This window comes from Mandrillus leucophaeus, unplaced genomic scaffold, assembly GCF_000951045.1.
Source record: "Mandrillus leucophaeus isolate KB7577 unplaced genomic scaffold, Mleu.le_1.0 Scaffold181, whole genome shotgun sequence".
NCBI classification, from domain to species: Eukaryota; Metazoa; Chordata; class Mammalia; order Primates; family Cercopithecidae; genus Mandrillus; species Mandrillus leucophaeus.
In genome coordinates this window covers 1,532,037-1,540,462 of record NW_012101821.1, presented here as the reverse complement: position 1 = coordinate 1,540,462, position 8,426 = coordinate 1,532,037, and the positions used below count along the sequence as shown (strand labels likewise).

Below are 8,426 nucleotides of genomic sequence, written 5' to 3'. Positions count from 1 at the left end.
GGCCGCCGCGGGGCGGGGCCACCGGACTGGCCCAGCGAGAGGCCGAGCGACCTCCCCCTTTTCGCTTTTTGCCTTTTTCCGGTTTTTTTGTTTTTTGGTTTTCTTTTTCCCGTCTTTTCTTTCCTTCCCCTCCCCCTACAGGTCAAAGCCTTTAACGTCGTGGCTAAATCAGAACCGTATTTTCTCCGCGCAGCCGGGTAGGAAGGAGGGGAGCGCGTTCATTCATTCTTCCATCAACAGGTTGCAGTTTTTTAAGCTCTTCATTCATTACGTATTACTTAAATAACTAATAGTTCAGGTACTGCACTACCGTTACATACAGGAAAGTACACGATCTGGACCTAGAGGAAATTACCGTTTAAAGGCGAATCTGGCACGTGTACACGCACATTTGATGACGTATCCGTGCAATGCGCTACAGAGGAAGGAACGCTCAAAGCAGCCTGGCAACGTGTAACACGGGAGGAGTGGGGGATGGGGGAGATGTCCCAAAGGAAAAGTTTGGGAAGTGGGGTTTCCATTGATATTGGGGTTGTTAGCGTTCTGTATACTCCTTCGTCCGCATATTCCTTGTTTGTGAAGTAGGATGGCTGATCCCAGCCCCAAACAGGAATCTCTGCCTGTAAAAGCACCCAGCGTTTAGCTCACCGTCCTGAGACAACCCGCTCAGAAATAAAGGCAACCTATATGAGATCTGGAGCTTACCTCTCTATTTCACCCTAAAATCAGGACCATCTGGCTGGTTTCCCATCATCTTTCACTGCTAAATAGACATTCAGCCACCCCCGGGTTTGGTATAGCTACCACTTTGCTCAAACTTACAAAGTAAAAACCAGCCCGGTGTTGTTGTTTTTAACATGTACTTTCTTCTGGGCTACAAGAAAGCTATTTGACAAATACCTTTACTGATGAACTGCCTAGGTAAAAGCGTTCGTGGGGATGTTGCTACTCCTGAAATGCTACTTGAATTGTGCAGGAATTTTAAGTCATTCTAGCCATAAAAATTTATGGTCCCTTTTTCACACTCTTATAAGTTTTTAAGGCATGTGGCAAGGCACAGTGGCTCACACCTGTCGTCCGAGCACTTTGGGTGGCCAAGCAGGGAGGATTGCTTGAGGCCAGGAGGCAGTGAGCTATGATCACACCACTGCATTCTAGCCTGGGCAACAGAGTGAGACCCTGTCTCAAGAAAAAGAAAAAAAGATTTTAAGGTGAGATATCCTGCCTACATCCAGCTTCAACACTGATCAGGTTTGAAAAACCACACTGAAAATTTTGTTTCAAATTGTTTCTTGTATTCTCAATGTGATGAAAATGTTTGGTGGAAGTTTAGGAAGTTTTGGCCAGTGTTGAAGCAGTACAGCTTGTAAAAGCAGTGAAAGAAGTTGTCATATAATAGCTACATTACAAAGAGCGAGTGAAGCTATGATACAAAGATAGGAGAGAGTAAAGTCAGAAACAGTCACACCATGTGATGACCTGCCTGACTTGTTACTCCTATAAAACCACTACATTTGAATTGCAAATACTTCCTTACCTCCTGCTCAGGTACCAAACTTGTCTGAAACCAGGACAATTTGTGGTTTTAATTCTAAAACAGTTTTTAATTCCTCAATGTTAAAGCTGGAAGGGACTTTAGAGATATGAGTATTCAACTCAATATTCAGTGAGAACTGAATTCAATTTAATCATCTAATAGATTAATAGACAGGTTTATTGAGAAAATTTAAATGACTTACTAGTCATTTATAGCTAGTTGGAAGTCATCCCTTCCAATTCCAAAGCTCTTTTCACCTCCCTATGCTTTTTTTTTTTTTGAGACGGAGTCTCGCTCTGTCACCAGACTGGAGTGCAGTGGCGCAATCTTGGCTCACTGCAACCTCCACCTCCCGGATTCAAATGATTCTCCTGCCTCAGCCTCCTGAGTAGCTGGGATTACAGGCATGCACCACCACGCCCGGCTAATTTTTTGTATTTTTAAATAGAGACAGGGTTTCACCATGTTGGTTAGGCTGATCTTGAACTCCTGACCTCGTGATCTGCCCACCTTGGCCTCCCAAAGTGCTGGGGTTACAGGCATGAGCCACCGTGCCTGGCCAAACCTCCCTATGCTTTTTACCTTCTGATACTCTGATTTGCTGTTCTCTTTTAACTGGTTCTGCCTTTTTCTCCTGTGACTGCCTTATATTCAAGTTCTCAAATAACTATTAACTGACTGCATAGTTCCACCAACAGTTGGAGTTACTTGTCACCAATCTCTTTTTTAAATGAAATGGGCTTCTGGTTTGCGTCCTGCTTCTCTTGTCCTGTCCCCAAGTGCCCATGTCTTAGGTGATGAACTCCTAACCTTTTCCTGTGATTGGGTCCCTGGCCTTCACCAGCCCTGAGGGTTGGCGCGGAGTCTCAGTCTTCCTTGATCTGACTCATCTTGTTGCCACCTGAGCTTACCCTCTGATGTTCCATATGTAATTAACTTAGTTTCCCAGGTAACCATATCCTGTTTGAAAGATGAGGTCACAAGGACCTCACAATGCCCATGTACTGGAGTTCTATGTTCTATGTTCCAACTTTTAAAGGGAAAAAAAGCAGAGAGTCAACTATGCATAAGACTATATATAGAGAGAAGGAATTTCCTGACAATGCTTAAGATTTCTTCTAATTGGCAACCTTTTGAAGGTTATGATGCTCTAAGCATTTATGTAACTTACAAAGTTTGGAGGTTTCTGCTTCTAAAGCTGAAAACAGTTGGAAGAAGCTTTATTTAAAAAAAAAAAAAAATTTAAGTGGCCGAATCCTGGACTATTTTAAATACCTGGAAATGGAGTAAATAAGGTCAAGTTACATGGGGGTGATGGAAAGGGCACATGGTAAGGTAGGCTGAGTAGCAGCTAATAACAGTAATGAAAGAGTTCAAGTAATACCCAAGGTGCTTCTAGAATTACTTTTTTGATATCTCAAATATCATGCTCTAAGTATGCTACATCACATACAGCTTCAATCACAAAATGGACAGTGAGACATCACACTGCTAACTCAAATTGACTCAGGTTTAAATCCTGACATTATCACTTACTACTAGCTGTGCAAGTTTTACTTATTCAACAAATGTTTATTAAGCACCTACTATAAACTGGATACTGTACTAAGAACTGTGAATACAGAGTCAGATGAGACACTGCCCTGGCTGTGAGAAGCTCATGGAATAGTGCAACGATCAGCCAGTGGCAGCCTATACACTATATTTGGCCCACCCACCTGTTTTTGTACAGCCTTCGAGCTAAGAATGGCATTTTTAGTTTTGCATAGTTGAAGTTTTTTTAATATTTTGTGACACATGAAAATTATGTGAAATTCAAATTTCAGTGGCCATAAATGAGTTCTCTTGGAACACAGCCATGCTTTTCTATTATCATATATTCTGTGGTTGTTTTTGTACTGTAAATGTTAAAGTAGTTATGACAGAGACCACAAGGCCTGCAAAACCTAAAATACATATTATCTGGCCATTTACAGAAAAAAGTTTGCTGCCCCCTGGTCTGGCAGGATGTACAATTACAATATAGTTCATTTTCATTCTATGAGGAGACACAGGTTGCCATGAAAACATGTAAGAAGGGACACTTAACCCAGATTTGGAAAATGAGTGACATCTCCCTGGTGGAGGTGGCACCTGAGCTGAGGACCCGAGGACAGTAATAAGGCCAAAAAAAAGGGTGAAGAGCAGCAGGGAATAGCATGAGTGAGTTGAGGAAGATGAGGAACATAGGGCATTTAGAGGTGCTAAAATTCCCATACAGCTTGGATGTGGGTTTCTAAAGGAAATGAGATTAGGCAGGTAGGCTAGGGTAGCTCATGGATCCCTCAAAGGCACTGGAAAGGGAATGAAACAATTTAAGCATGGGAATGACACAGTGGATTATTATTTTTTTTTTTCCAGAAAGATCAGTCGAGTTAGCGAAAGAGTGGAAGAGAGGAAAAGGCAAGACTGGTGGGGTAAAGAAGAATTAGGACACCGTCAGCAATAATCCAGATGAGAATATGGTGGCCTAAACAAAGGCAGTGGAGATGTGGGTGGAGAGGACAGACAGGTGGGAAAGAGGTTTATAAGGTGTATCAGTGGAACTGGGTACAGAAATCGGGAAAGTGAAGCAGAATACGGACAAACACTCAGATTTTTGATCTGGGAGAATTAGTGGATGAATGGTAGAGCTGTATAAGTGATTAGGGAAACAAAAACAAGAGAGATATGGGGAGGTGATGGATTCAGTTTTGGAGAAATTCATTTCGAGCTATCTATGGTACATCTACGTGGAGGTGTCCAGTCACCTGTCAGATACGTGTGTCTGCAGCTAGGAGACAAATCTGAACTGGAGGCAATAGAAGGCAGCCAGCAATGAAAATTTGAAAATCAATCTGGCAGGCAAGAGATCAATCAGGCTCTGCAGTCAGACCAAGTCATGACTTCTGGTTCTGTCCGTTATAAGCTGTGTGTACCCTCCCTAAATCTTAGTATCTTTATCTTTAAAAAACTGAAGGAATAATAATAATAATCTCAAAGTCGTTGTGGGGATTAAGTGAGATAATACAAGTAAATCACTCAGTACAATGTTTGGCACATAGCAACTGATCAATAATGTTACCATTGTGGCATCATCATCCCAATCATTATTAATAGCATGTAAGTGACATTTGAAGCCACATGAGTAAAGTCAAAGGATGAAATCCCTGGGAACCCTAGAATAGATGCATGTTCTAAGTTTACTAAACCTTGGTTTACTCATTGTAAATTAGGAATGTCACATTTCTCTCATTGTCGTGGAGTAAAACAAGTAAAAGTAGACCCCAGGTAAAAAGCACTGGGAATGCTGAGCTGGTGATCAGTAGTGTTATACGGCGTAGGTAGGCAGGGCTCTTGGGGCCAGGAAGTAGTGCCACTCAGCTCTCCTTTCAGTATAACCTGCTCGGAGGACTGTAAGTGACTGACAACCTTCAGCTGCTACCCCTTTGGAGCTGCTAAGGCACTTAGCCCAAAGCCACTCTCTCAGCAGCCCCTAGCCAATGACTGCACTTGGTGGAGTTAATGAAGTCAGCATTTTTGCCTAACAGGGGACACCTCTAGAGGGAAATCTTTTCTCTGGGGTTCCTTTTGTCCTGGCCATGCTTTCTCAGAGCTGCACTGCAATCTGAGATTCATCCTACCTCGTCCTCCTTCCTGCCCTCTCTTTGTCTCGGGTGTCAGATCTGCATGCACCAGAAGGCTTTCTCTCTTCCTCTTGCTCCCTAGCTCATCTGTTCTTATAGGTGTTTCTCCCAATAAATCTCTTACATATCTCGTTCCATGTTGTTGTGTGCTTTTCATCTGACCTGGCCTAACAGCCTCATCGAGAAGGTGAGATTTGAACAAAGCATTGGAGGAGGTAAAGGAGTTAGCAACACAGATCATCTGGCGTGGGGAAGGGAATTCAGGCAGAAGAGAGAGCCCCTAAAAGTTCCTATGTCAGGAAGTAGGTGCTTGGCGTGTTTCAGGAGTAGAAGGATGCCACACAGACTGGAGCAGAGGAAATGAGGGGAAGGTTGTAGGAGAGGAGGGCCTAGAGGTAAGGGGGTAGGCAGATAGTATAGGATCCTTAGGCTATTTTAAAGTTTGGTTTTTAATTTGAATGAAAAAGGAGTCCTTACAGGTTTTGAGCTGAGGAATGATGTGATTTGACTCACTTTCCAATATTTTTTTTACTGATATGGGAGGCAGGTGTTCAGAACAATATTTATTTTTATAGTCTCAGTGAGATTTCAGGCCTCAGAAATGTATTCTCTAATCATTTGGTTTCACACAGGTTTTCTTGGTCATGGCCAAGATTTGAGAAAAACAGGAAGTGTTTTGGAGCCTACTGCACTATGAAAGCAGGTGGTAAACTGAATTCTGACTGCTGCACAACCACAATTCTGTATTCGTAGCTCACCCCTCACTCCCACCACATTCCTGGTGATTTGAAAGATTTTCCAGTTGATGAAGTGAGTAAGATGTGATTCAATGTTTTCATTGCACTGATTTTCTTGAGTGATCTAAGGAGACCTCAGGCAAGCTACTAGTATTGAACTGAGAAATTAAAAGCCCCTAAGTCACCATAATAATAGGAAGAGGTAAAAATGGTACTAACGATTTAATCGAAGTCAGTGCCTGAATGTGTGATCATTAGTAGGAAGAAATGATGTTCCTTCGATTTTTTTCCTCAAATCTACTTATGCGATTACCTAGAAAAATAATGCAATACTATATTGTTGCATAAATAAGAAATATCAGAAATTTGGATTTTGGAATATTGTATATGTGGCAGAGACTGGACATTTTTCTGAAATATCCATTATTCTGAGTGTGTGGCTGGTGTGTGGATGCCGGGCCTCTGCTGTAGCTGGTTGTAGCTTTATGGCTCACAGAGTACAGTGGACATAATATGTGCAACTTCTTTGTCTCATCTTTAAAAGTCATTTCCTGAGTCTTTCATTTTCTGCAAGCTGGAATGGAGACATAGTAGCAGTAAAGCCAAATTAACCCTCCAGGTGAGGATGATCCTCTAGGGTTGATGGCACGAAATAAGGAACCTTGGTCTCTGGTTGTCTTCATAACCAGGGCCACCTACCCCTCTTGAACCCTGTGTCTACCTCTGAGCTGGTACATGAGAGAAAAAGAAACTGTATGGAGTTTGAGCCACTTATTAGCATATTTTAAAAATTAAGTGAGATACTTGTAAATTGTACCAGTCAGAGTGAATCTACCACAAGAAACAATCAAATAACACATCATAATCTACTAGAGTAAGAAAAGGACTATGGATAAAACTGAATTAGCCACAAAGAGGGGAATTCATAGACTGGTGATTTTATTGTTTTAATGGAGCTGTTCAGTAAAAACATACCCTGATGTTTAAGGGTGGAGTTCTCTTTTGAAGAGAGCTGATGTTCCCATTGTTAATCACAATGGATACTGTTTCACTGGCCAAGAATGAAGGTGACTTGTTGGATTGAGAAAGGAGAGGCTCCCCTTCCTCTTCCCCAAGGTCTAAACATTGAGTCTAGACTGAGAGACACTGAGAAGTCTGCAACTGTGCCACTTGAGAGAGTTACATCTCGAGAGTTAATCTCAGCCACAGGAAGACAGGTCTCAAGCCAGTGCTTGTGTTAGCGGCAGCAGTGAGGCTGGGAGGCCATTTCTGGGCCAGCCCCATGTGTCAGCGCCCTTCAGCCCCACAGGGGCAGTTCTGAGTTCCATCACCACTAACAAGAGTCAAGAGCAACTCTTTGATCCCGAGGGGCAGGGGTCTCTCTGGTTTTAGACCTGAGGAGTGGAGGAGATGCAGATGGCAGAGCACGGTGGTAAGATCTGGCTAGAGTGGACAAATCTGAGGACTGCACTCAGAAATAGCTATAATTCAGTTCCTGGAGAACCTTCAGAAATCACTGTGTCACCCTTAAGTGGGGACTGAATTCAGTGAAAAGACAGGAGCTTGTCCCATTATATATATATATCACTAGCAGATAGTATCATATTGTCTTCTGAGAACACACTTTTTAGATTTCAGTTTTCAAGATTTATTTCCAGGTTGAAATTGTTCTCATTTAGTGCAATAGAAGAGTCAACATTTGTTCTGGTAACTACTATAAAGAAAAGCTACAAAAGTCAAATCAATATAGTATTGCCACCAAGATAAAAATATTAAGAAAATAGGTTGACATGATAGAAATAGATCCACATATATATAAATTGATTTTTGGCACAGGTATAGACAGACTTTTCTTGTCTCTTTAACAAATTGTGCTGGAACAATTAGGTATACACAGGCAAAAAAGAAAAAAAAAGAATCTCAATCCCTACCTTGCACCATATAAAAAAATTTATTCAAAATAAAGTATAGACCTAAATGAAAAACCTAGAACTTTAAAATCAAGATCACATCACAAAGATTTTCTCCTTTTTCCCTGGATACTTCCAAGTTCCAAGAGGATCAAAAGTATATGTCCATAAATAGGCCAGGCATGGGGGCTCATGCCTGTAATCCTAGCACTTTGGGAGGCCAAGGTGGGCGGATCACCTGAGGTCAGAAGTTCGAGACCAGCCTGGCCAATGTGGTGAAACCCTGTCTCTACTAAAACTACAAAAATCAGCCAGCCGTGGTGGTGCACACCTGTAATCCCAGCTACTCAGGAGGCTGAGGCAGGAGAATCACTTGAATCCAGAAGGTGGAGGTTGCAGTGAGCCAATATCGCACATATCACTCTAGCCTAGGCAACAGAGTGAGTGAGACTCCATCTCAAAAAAAAAAAGAAAGTTTATGTTCATAAGTAGATTCATATACAAACGGTTACAATAGCTTTATTTATAACAACTGAAAACTGAAATTAACCCTAATGTCTATGGACAGGTGAACAAA

The 8,426-nt window shown here is 41.9% G+C and overlaps 1 protein-coding gene across 1 annotated transcript in view; it reads right to left on the bottom strand.

Moving 5' to 3' along the window:
• SEC24D (SEC24 family member D) overlaps positions 1-390 on the bottom strand; it is a 118,118-nt gene extending 117,728 nt beyond the window's left edge. The window contains exon 1 of the mRNA XM_011977605.1: positions 356-390. The gene's annotated coding sequence lies outside the window, so the exon portion shown is untranslated. The remainder of the gene's footprint in view (positions 1-355) is intronic.
• Between the last annotated feature and the right edge of the window lie 8,036 nt (positions 391-8,426).